This window comes from Myotis davidii, unplaced genomic scaffold, assembly GCF_000327345.1.
Source record: "Myotis davidii unplaced genomic scaffold, ASM32734v1 scaffold238, whole genome shotgun sequence".
Lineage (NCBI taxonomy): Eukaryota > Metazoa > Chordata > Mammalia > Chiroptera > Vespertilionidae > Myotis > Myotis davidii.
In genome coordinates this window covers 4,205,134-4,216,470 of record NW_006293779.1, presented here as the reverse complement: position 1 = coordinate 4,216,470, position 11,337 = coordinate 4,205,134, and positions in this window count along the sequence as shown.

The window sequence follows — 11,337 nt, the reverse complement described above, 5'->3', positions numbered from 1 at the left end:
ACCATTTTCCTCTTAGCGTTTTGAATGTGTCATTCCACTGTCGTCTGGCCTCCATTGTTTCTGATGATGAGTCAGCCATTAATCATCATGTTGGTCTCATATATTCAAAAAGTTGCTTTTCTTCTGCTATTTTCAAGATTTTTTTTCCCCTTGGCTTTAGAACTATGCCTAGACATAACATTTATTATAGTTGATGTGTCTTGGCAAAATTCTCTTTGTGATTTTCCTACCTACTGTTTTGTTTTTATACAGCTTCTATGTATGGCTCAATATTTTTCATCAAATGTGAAAAATTTTCAAGTCATTATCTCTTCAAATCTTTTTCTGCCTCTTTCTCTCTCTGATTCTTCTAGGAATCATTACCTGTAGGTTTATATGCTTGACAGTATGCACAGATCTCTGTTTATTTTCCCCTCTATCTTTTTCAGAAACGTGCTTTCTATCGGTCTCTCTTTACATTTACAGAGTCTTCTGCCAGCGTAAGTCTGTTACTGAGCCCACCTAGTAAATCCTTCAGTTATTGTACTTCTCAGCTCTGGAATTGATTATAAGTATATATTATAACTGTAAATATATGTAAAAGAAGATATATATATATCTTCTATTTATTGAGTCTCTAGTCTACATGTTTTTCTGTCGTTCTTTGAACATAATTTTCAAAATTCTTTTCAACCCATAGCTGCCTTGAAGACTTGGCCTGCAAAATCTAACCGTGAGCCCACTCAGAGCCAGTTTCCATTCATTGCTCTTTTTCCTGAGCACAAGCCTAACTTTTCAGGTTTGAGGCATTTCTAGAAACTTTTAGTTTATAACTGGACGTATCCAATAAAATTTAGCAAGTTTGGGTTCAGCTTTACTTTTCTGGAAGTTGTTGGAACTTGCCTGGACTTAAATGGTGGAATCAGTCTCCCTCACCTATCCTGCCACTGATGCCCAGTTTATTATTTCTCGTTTTTATTTTTTTAACCTGGAATCCTAGGGGCTCATGGCTGGGTCTGCATGGCTTCGTGATCAGCCAATGGTTGGATAGAGGTCATGCCCAGACACCTAGGGTTTGTAAGGTTCTGTTTATTGGTCTGTGAGTAGATTGGAAAATAAACACAAAGTTGCAGCCAAGTCTCATTTCTCATTCCTTTACTTGTATGTGGGGCTCTTGCAGGTTTCTCCACCATGTACATAGATTTCCAGTCAGCCTGGAATATGTGAGAGCATATTTCAGTTCTCGTTGCTGGGGTTTCCCTGCTAAATATCTGATCCGTTCACCTCTATCCCAAACAGGGAACAAAACATCAGGCTCACAAGCTGCAGACATTACCCATTGTTCCCACATTAGTCCGCCACTTCTCACTTTCTGTTGTTTCTTTTGTTTTTCTCTCTTGGTTTCTGTTTATTGTGTGTTGTCTCCTGGGAATTGTTTTTATTATTAAACGGCAGGCATTGTATATGAAAAAGCAGAAAGATAATCTCATGTTCTGGGTGTTGCTATCTTTTTCCATCAAGGCTTTAGTTTTGCTTTTGGCAGGTGTTTAGATAGAGACAGATCACCTTAATCTAATCTGGAACCAGACGGTGACAAATGTACTCAATGGAATCTTACCTGTTGCGAAAGCATGAATGGACCCAGAGGGTGTTATGCTAACTGAAATAAGTCAGATAAAGACAAATGCCATATCATTTCACTTATATGTGGAATCTAAAGAACAAAACAAACAAACAAACAAGCAAAATAGAAACAGAGTCAGAGATACAGAGAACAAACAGACTGATGGTTGCCAGAGGGGTCGGGGGTTGGGGGCTGAGTAAAAAGGTGAAGGGATTAAGAAGTACAAATTGGTAGTCACAGAATACTCACATTGAGATGTAAATGACAGAATAGGAAATATAGTCAATAATGTCATAATAACTATGTATGGGGCCAGGTGGGTACTTGAAATATTGGGGGGACCACTCAGTAAAGTACATCATTTTCTAACCACTATGCTGTACACCTGCGACTAGTACAGAATAATATTGAATGTAAACTATAATTGAAAACTAAAACAACAACAACAACTAAAGCAAACAAGAAAGCCCGGCTTAGTGTTTTTGGAGGCTGGTCTATTTCAAGTGCATCCCTACTCCCGGCTCTAGCTCTTTGAGTCCCAGCTGAAAGCCCGGGACATTTCCCGCAGCCCCTCCTCCTGCCAGGCATGGAACTCCAGTATTTCCCCACCTCCGTGGAACTGCCTGAAGCTTCACGGCTCATCAGCCTCCTACCTGCTGATCTCTGCGGCCTGTGATTTGGCAAATGCTTCAAGGGTAAAAACAGCATCAACTGTTGGGCTTACTCTCTTTGCTTCTCTTTGGCTCTGGACCCCTCAAATTCTTGCTGCATTTATGACTCTCAACAGCTTCTCTTTCTCTGTCTCTCCCTCTATCTCTCTCTATCCGCTCCCTTCCTTCCCTCCCTCCCTCCCTCCCTCCCTGCTCCTCAATGTGGAAATGCAAAATAGACTGTCTGCAGAGGAAACAAATGAGGCCCAGCATAGTTCAGAATAGTTGCAGGAAAAAAACTGTAAGGATCCATCAACTGTCTTCAAAAATAGCCTCTTTGAGCCCCTTTAAAACCTTTTAGAACTGGAGTCAGCAGATAGGATCTCTCAACCCAGCCCTGGCTCTCTAAAATATTTTTTCCCTTTTGCTGTTATAAAAGTATACTAATAATCACATCTGCCTCCCTGGATTGTTTTGATGTAAAACAATAGCACCGTTTACCCAAATTAACCTGTTTCAATATATACTTTGCGTAGGCAGTGGGCTAGATCTTCTGCTTGTATTATTTCTTTTCTTTTTTTTTCCTGCTTGTATTATTTCATTTAAAATTTGTATGGAGTTCTGAGTAAGCTCGCTATCATAAAAACCTTTTTTATAAGAAAACAACTACATACCTCAGGGGACCAATGGCTTTCTTTGAGGAGCAGTGTTTTATTGCTCAGCCCTGGAGCCTGGAGGATGAGAGGTGCTGAATGGGACGTGTCTCAGACCAGGGGACAGTTGGCTGCTGGCATCTGTGTTCCTCTGTCTGTGAAGGTCCTGGCAAAGCCCAGGGAAGAAGTGTGGTGGCGGCAGCAGCCTGGTAATAGAGGCCAGTCCCAGGGTTCCCTGGGGTCCCTGGGGCTAAGGGCTACTGCCAATGAGATGCCACCCTCCCATTCACCTTGATGATCGCTTTCTGTCGCAGCCTAGACCAGGCACTGGTTGGCAAACAATGACCCGTGCAACCGAGTCAGCCTTCTGCCTGTTTTTGTAGGACCTGTGAGCCGAGAATGGTTTTGACATTTTTAGATTCATTTCTTTTCCCATGTGGATGTCTAGTTGTTCCAGCACCATTTGCTGAACAGACATCTTTTCTCCATTGTATTGCTTTTGTTCTTTTGTCAAGGGTCAGTTCATTCTATTCATGTGGGTTTTCAGGGCTCTCCAGTCTGTTCGATGGGTCTAGTTGTCTACTCCTTTGCCAATATCACACTGTCTCGATTCCTGCGGCCGGAGACTACGTCTTGCAGTTTCGTAGTGTCGGTCCTCTGACTGTTCTCCTCCTTCCACTCTCTGTTGGCTATTAAACTTCAAAACCAGCTTGGTGACATTCACAAAGGCTTTTACTTTTTCTGCAACGAGGGACATTTTTAAAAAGAATATTTCGTGACACATGAAAATTTTATGAAATTCAAATTTTACTCTTCGTAAATGAAGTTAATGTGTTTACATATTGCCTGTGGCTGCTTTTACACTGCAGCAGCAGAGCTGAGTGATTATGAAAGAGACCGTATGGTCTGCAAAACCTAAAATACTGACTGTCTGGCTTTTTACGGGGAACGTTTGCTGAGCCCTGGTCTAGAGTTGGGCTGGGACTTGGCTCATTGGTTATGAGCATGGCCCATGAACCAGACTGCCCATTTCCAATCTTGCCATCATCATTTGCTAACTGTGTCACTTTTAAAATGCTGCTTAACCTTGTTGGGCCCTTATCACTAAAGTGGGATTATTGGTATTTAGCTCATAGGGTCGTTAGGTTCCATGAATTATTTCATGTAAGTGTTGGCTACCATACAGATTATTATCCTGGCTTAAAAAGTATGTTACCAAAATAGTCTCCAATCTCTGCCCAGCTAATTCATCTGCCTCACTACACCAAGTGGTGATCATGAAATACGCCTTAGCACTCACCTCTTCAAAGACCGCTCCTGGCTTGCTGTTGCATGGAGTGGCCTGGCATTTGCAGATCCACAGCCCCTCTGCTGTCTGTCTGGGAAGCCTCATCCACCCGCCTCCCCTCCCCCTCCCCTCCAGTTACAGGCCCTGTGCTCAGCCTTTCCCAGGGCTCTGTGCTTGTCCACACCTCGGTGCCTTCCCATCATGTGGCTCTTTCTGCCCAGAAGCCGCCTTCTGGGAATTTCAAAAGGGTCACTGAAATCTGCGGGCAGGCAACAGCCATCACTCCTGTTATGAGCTCCAGCATAGAAATCAGTGCCCGACCTCCCAGTGGACATTCTTGCTCCTCATCAAACTCCAGATCACTTCTTTTCAGGGTCAACAAGTAAAGCTGCACAAGAAGGCCGGGGTGGAAAGAAATTCAGCCCTGTTCCCCAAGTCAGACCACCCTCTGGCATTGCCCAATGCCCTTTGGGGTCTCACATGGTAGGACCTTACGTGGTAGGGCCTTACATGGTAGGGCCTTACATGGTAAGGCCTTACATGGTGTCCAGAGCAGGGAACTGGGTGGGAGAAGTCAGAGGAAGCAAGGGACCAGATCTCTGCTTCACATCAGAATCATAAATGCATCATGATTATGTAACAACATGAAAAATGCTTATTAAAGGGAGTTTGCAGGAACAAAATTGCATCCACTTTAACTACAACTGAATGAAAAGTGTGCCCGATCGGAGCCCGATGGTGAACTTGAGAGTGTCAGCACATGACATCACTTTTGGTTGTAGGAGTAGTGGCACTGTGGGTGATTATTTTGTTCCTATATTCTTATTCTAAGTGTACAAATTAATGTGTTTTCTCATAAAGCATTGACCTTTTAAATATCCAAATAATAGTATAGTACAGCACTCTTAAGTCTATTTTTTAAAACTAAAAAAAAATGTTTTAAAAGACTGCCCCACAGTAAGCTGGGATGGATAGTATCTTTGCCATCTCCCTACCTGACTTTTCTGCCCCTTCACCTGCATTCAGCAAGACCCCTCAAGACAGTCCCTGCCCAGCCATTATGCACAGTCGTGGCTGCTGGGAATCCCTCGAGGAGCCCTTCTCCTAAGCTCACTTCGCTGATGAGACTGTTCCAGAGTGGCCTTCACCTCCCTGCTTTGTCCTGGCTCCCCAAACAACACAGCTATCTGTCCAACATGACCTTCCTCAGGAGTTCTGTCCTTTGCTAAGGAGCCAAAAAGGAATCTGCCGTGATGTGCCTGTGCACGCTATAGGGTCATTGCTGAACCCTCTCAGATAACACTTTTGCTGTTCAACCTGGGGATTCTGCTCTAATCGGCTGCCTTAACGGAAGTAGGGTGTTCCAAACAATGGAGGTGATAGTTGGAGGAATGGAATCTAGACTTTCCTAACACAAGGGATGTTACTAAGCTGGGCACACAGCTAGGGCTGGGAGGAAGGGCAGGCAATGTACAAATCTGGGTGGGAGTTAATTCCAGATAAATGACCTGAACTATTTCTGCTTTATTTTAGGGACCACCCAGGCCCATTCCTTCTCTGGAGAGAATACATTGGAAGAGCAGCTATGGCCAGAGGTAAGGGCTCTGTCCTCTTTGAGGGATGAAGGGGTCTCTTCCAGTGGGTAAATCCAAGTCTTTTTAAAAAAAATATTTTTATTGATTTCAGAGACGAAGGGAGAGGGAGAGAGAGATAAAGAAACATCAAAGATGAGAGAGAATCACTGATCGGCTGCCTCCTGCATGCCTGCTTCTGGTGATCGAGCCTGCAACGCCGGCATGTGCCCTGACGGGAGTAGAACCATGACCTCCTGGTTCACAGGTCGATGCTCAACCACTGAGCCACACTGACTGGTCATAAATCCAAGTTTTGATGCAAGTTGGTAGATCCCTGCCTTGAGGGAATGAGCTGCGTCAGCTGCTGCCCCCAGGGATAGCCTGGCTGCCAGGCAGGCCAAGGGCAGCATGACTGTATCTTCTGGAATTTGGGGCTCATAAGTCCTGCAGACCGAGTGGGTGGTTCCCAGAAGTGTCCAGAATGCGTTATAAATGGGCTGTTATCTCTATGAACCTTGAAGCAGATGCTATGAGTTATCTGAAGGCATCTGGGTTAGGTCTTCCCAGAACATCCACAAGATAAGAGTTGAGAGTAAATGCTTTATCTCTTACTGCAATCAGTAATTCAAGAGGAATTAACTTGTGTCTTGTGATAGTGAGAGATGTGGCCAAGGAGCTCATTTACTGCACGTTTTCCCCCTGTTGGAGTATAGTGAGTCCTCACTTAACATCGTTGATAGGTTCTGCGGTGAAATGACCTGTAATGAAACTGGTTTTACCAGAGGCTAATTGCTATAGACAATAGTCAAGTTTCTATGGCATCTCATCCATGTTAGAAGTTGAGTGAAATGACTTTATTTAAGGACCTGCCGTATTTCCTCCGCCACTTTCAGTTCTGGGGAGAAAACATGTGATCTCCCTTCCCAAAGCTATTCATGTGATTCACAGAAGCAGATGCTCTGGACTCCTGGGAGCATCTGAGGAGGCCTGAGTGGCCTTGAGGACCGAAGCATTGGCCACCCAGTCTCTCCTCTGTTCTCAGGAGCCCTCTGGGCTCAGGACACGCCAATCTGGAGACTCGAGTCTTCAGTTTCAAGTTTACCCAGTTTCCAGCAGCGTATAAACATAGTGCTCCAACTACCTGCTTTTGTGCAAATCATCAAATTAAATGAGAGAAAGTAGATACTACAAATAAATATATCATAGATGGATTTTCAAAAGTCTTTTAGTCTAGGCACAGTGAGTCTCTTCTTAATTCATTTTCTCTTATTTCTTTTTTATTGTGGTAAAAGGTACATGACATAAAATTTACCATTTTAATCATATTGAATGTATCATTCAGTGGCATTCGGTACATTCACATTGTTGTGCACCCATCATTACTATCCACCTCCAGAACTTTGTCATCATCCCAAGAATTGATTTTTTTGCTCCCTCCTTCTCCATCCCACTTTTTGGAGGCACCCTTGCCTGCCACCTGCTAAAATCATTGTCAAAAAACACATGTCCCCTTGTACTAGGTGAACGGTATGGGATTAGTAAGACCATGACTGTGGACAGTTGTTGCTTCTGGACTTTGACTCTAGATAGAACAAGTACATGCTCATTTCTACACCAGGCTTTCAGGACCTGCAATGTTTCCATTCAAGGCAGTTGATGTTTCTGATGTTTGATTTCAGTTGCAAAACCTGAAGAGTGTTCCATTTGTATGCAACCCAAAGGAGCCAGGACCCAATGTGCCTTCTGAGTCAGGTATGTGACCCCTGAGCCATAACTCTGGTGTGGCCAACAGAGGCTCCAGGCCTACTTCTCTTGTACCTTGGTGATTCAAGTCTTTCCTCTTTCCCATCCCTAGTCCCTCACACCTTCTCCTTTCCCCCTCATCTATTTCTACTGTGGGACACAGTCTGACACACCAGTCAGAGATAAAACCAACAGGACCCCACAGTGGCTTGGCTGATGAGGGCAGCCTCCAGGAGCGCCCACCAGACAGTGTTACAGGAACTGTTATACAAGGAGTGTAGGCAGAAAAGAAATCAATGCATTTCTTAGAAAATGGCTTCTTTGGGAGCCCATTATATGAAAGGGGTTTCTAGGGAGACTGAATTCTAGAAATGCTGGTAGACCAGATGGTCAAGGAAGCTTCCTGGTGTACCATTTGCATACAACCCACATCCAATGTTTATGTCTGTTCATAGGCTTTGACTGCTGTTCTCTGGCAGTCTTCAAGCCAGAATGATCCTTTGTGTACCCAAATGGTTTTCATTTTAATGTTTTGCCCTCTTATTACTGGTGGTTCAGAAGTAGAGCCGTGGGATAGGTGAGAAGGAAAATGCGGCCCATAGTGACCTTCCATGGTACACCTTTTGGGGATCCTGAGTTCAGTTAACAGTGTGGCCTCCAGAGAGGACTGAGCCTCTTTCGAGCAGGTTCCTAGGGCTCCCAGCTGCCGCCTGGTCTTCAGCTCTCCACTCTCGTGGCTCAGCTTTAACAGCTGTCCTCAGACTGGAGGACAGGGGTCTGCCCCTTCCATTTAGCATCCTTGGCCCACCTTTTGGGGAATGTAGACCTGACCCTCTTCCCTGGGTTCTTGTCGTTGCAGTCCACTCTCTGAGACCTTCTGATATTAAATTCGTGGCAGCCATTGGCAATGTGGAAACTGTGAGTATTTTGAGGGGATGGAGATGGGAGACAGGGATTGGGGTTGTGATATAAGGAGTGTAGGTAGAAAAGAAATCAATGCATGATTTCCATGAACCCTCAGAATGAGTTCATGGCAACCAGGTAGAAAGGTGATTCTCTAAAACAGGGAAATCCTAAAACCTAGGGGGCTCTGAGGTGTTTTTTTCTTTAATTAAATGAGTGCCTCCCTTTATGTTCGGGTGAGGGAACTTTTGGAGTTTCTCATTGGTCAATGAAACCCATTGATAAATTAAGTTGAAGATTACACAGAATTTTTAAAAAATAATCTCTTAAGCCTTCTATTTGTGACATAAAAAAATCCTTATCTGTTTGGTAAATTTAAAAAAATACATCCATTCTTGCTAACACATTTTAATTGGTATATTTTCCGTGGTCAGAAGGAGAAAGATGGAGAGAGAGGAAGGAGCACAGAGAATGAGGCATCTGGAGAGAACAGGGTTGGAGGGCAGAGCGAATGCCAGTGGGTTTCCCCACCCTGGCTTTCCACAGTCCCCCTGCCCTTAGGAAAAGCCCACTGCCCTGCTGCCCACCTCCAATGCCAGTGACCCCCACATGGACAGACAGACCACTTAGCAGGTGTTCTCTGCTCTGCCCCAGGGCCCTGCTGTACTTCCTGCACCCAAACCAGGACATTCCTGTCCCTCCAGTGTCTTCTTCCCACCTCTGCCACTGTCTCGTCCAGCGTCCCTCCCCTGTCCCTGCTGCAGGCTTTGCTCCCTGCAGCCTCAGCCTCTCCCCTCGCTGCAGGCCCAGGCCACTACTCCATGCAGTGGCAGCTGTGTGCAAAGTGTGAGACCTCACTTAGAAACTGACCACAGACCCAGTGAAATCGGCAAACAGAGGCCCCGACCTCGTTTGCCTCTAGCTGTGCCGGTGGTGGCAAAGCTGCGTGTGTGTGTGTGTGTGTGTGTGTGGACTGGGGTGAAGCTGGAGGTTTACTGCTGGGAGAGCTGGGAGAGGGAAGATGGTGAGAAAAGAGGTTTCGTGTCATGGATAGTGCACTGACTTTGCTGAGCCGTGTGCCCTGCATGCTGATGCTCACATTCCAGAGCCCGAATGTGTGACACTCGCTGGAGGACTCATAGTCTTCCACTTTGGGCAGGAAATTCACTGCAGGAAAATCACTCCGTGTCAGGCTTCCGCAGTCAAGCCGATCAGCGACTTCAGTCTTTGGTCCCAGCTCTGAAAGGCTGCGTATTCATGAATTATTCAGACCCCCAGCTCCTGCCTGTCACTCAGCGCATCCTTTCTCCTTCTGTGAGCCTGAGGCCCAGATACAGCTTCAGTCCAGGATGGTGTCCCAGCCCCAGAATCATTATCATCCCACTGACGGGCACCTCCACCTGCAGAATAAAACCTGTCTGCTGGAGAGCCGGCTGTTGTGAGCTGAACCTGGTGTAGAAAAAGTCAGGCCTGGGAAAATAAGGCAGGGAATTTAACGGGAAAAGTCCATCATGTGGACACTTTTGCTTTGAGTTCCCGGAGCTTTCTGTAACCAAGGCACAAACACTCACCTGTGACAGGAACCAGCATTTGTTTGTTTAATTGCTCTGAACTCCCTTTTCCTCATGGAACTTTAAATATCAGATTTGTAAATGTAAAAATTGTTTTCAAACTAACACTTGTGGTGCATGTTTCATATAAGTACAAATCAACCACAACACACGCATAGAGTGTAAAATATTGAAGACCCCATTCACAGCTCCTATTCCTCTGCCTCAGGAGAGGTGCACACACAGCACACACATGCACACACATGCACATGCGCACACAGCACACACAAGTGCACATTTGCATACACATGCACATACAGTACACACATGCACATACAGTACACACATGCACACACCTTCTACTTCCCTGGGTTCTGCCCCACGTGCTGTGGAGGGAGCCTGCCACTCCTCCTCTCTGAAAAACTGGCCTGGGTGTGACCTTCCTCTGGATCATGGCTCCCTGTTAGTCAGTGGGAGAGGCTGTCTGACGGGCAGCTGGGGCCTCAGGAGGACAGGCTGGGCCGCCTTCCCGGCTGGAGTGACACCTGCTATCTTTTGCAGCTCCCAGACCCGGGGACGGCCGGTGCGGAGAAGCGGCCATGGTAACTATGTTGGAATCACCGAGCAGTGGAGCTGGGCGAGCCTCAGAGGGCCTTGCTCCGCCCCCTTCGGAGGAGGTGTCCCTTAGGAGACCCCAGTCTCCTGCCTCCCGGTCCACACTCCCCATGCCTGCGAATCCCCGGGGAGGAAAAGCAGGAAAGGCCACACGCGGGATTCTCACTTCCCACCACCATCCAGGCTCCCTGCTCTCTCAGGGGCAGCGTGCAGGGTGGGCCAGGGTCTGTCTCATTCTTCCCGGGGTCCGCAGCCCCTTCAAGCTGGGGGTGAGGGGAGAAGGACCCCATTTGGGCGACTCCGTGGCCATCTGAGCTGGGTCTCCAACCCCAAGAAGGACAGTCACAGAAGCGGAGCCAGGCTGAGTGGAAGCTTGCCAGGAGATAGACCCCAGAGGTCAAGGGGGCAGCTGGCAGGTGACCAAGCCAGTCTGACACGTGCATGTTTGCTTCTGCTTGCAGGGTTAGGAGGAGGCCACAGCAGGCGTGCATGGGAGTGGTGACAGGTGAGTCCTGGGCATTCGGGGCCAGGTCCCAGCGTGCCCCACCCCTCCCGACACAGCACATTTTGGTAAACGAAGAGAATGTACCCTGTTGGCCACTTTGTTATGGAGCCTGAGGAGAAAGGGGGAGGACAGTCACAAACCCTGAAAGGAGGGCATGAGAAGTGTGTCTGAGGGTCTCTGAGGAAGAGAGGCCAGGAGGCTTTGGTGGGTTAGAGGACGTGGGAGAGGGGTCGGGGGGCTGGGAGAGTCCCCC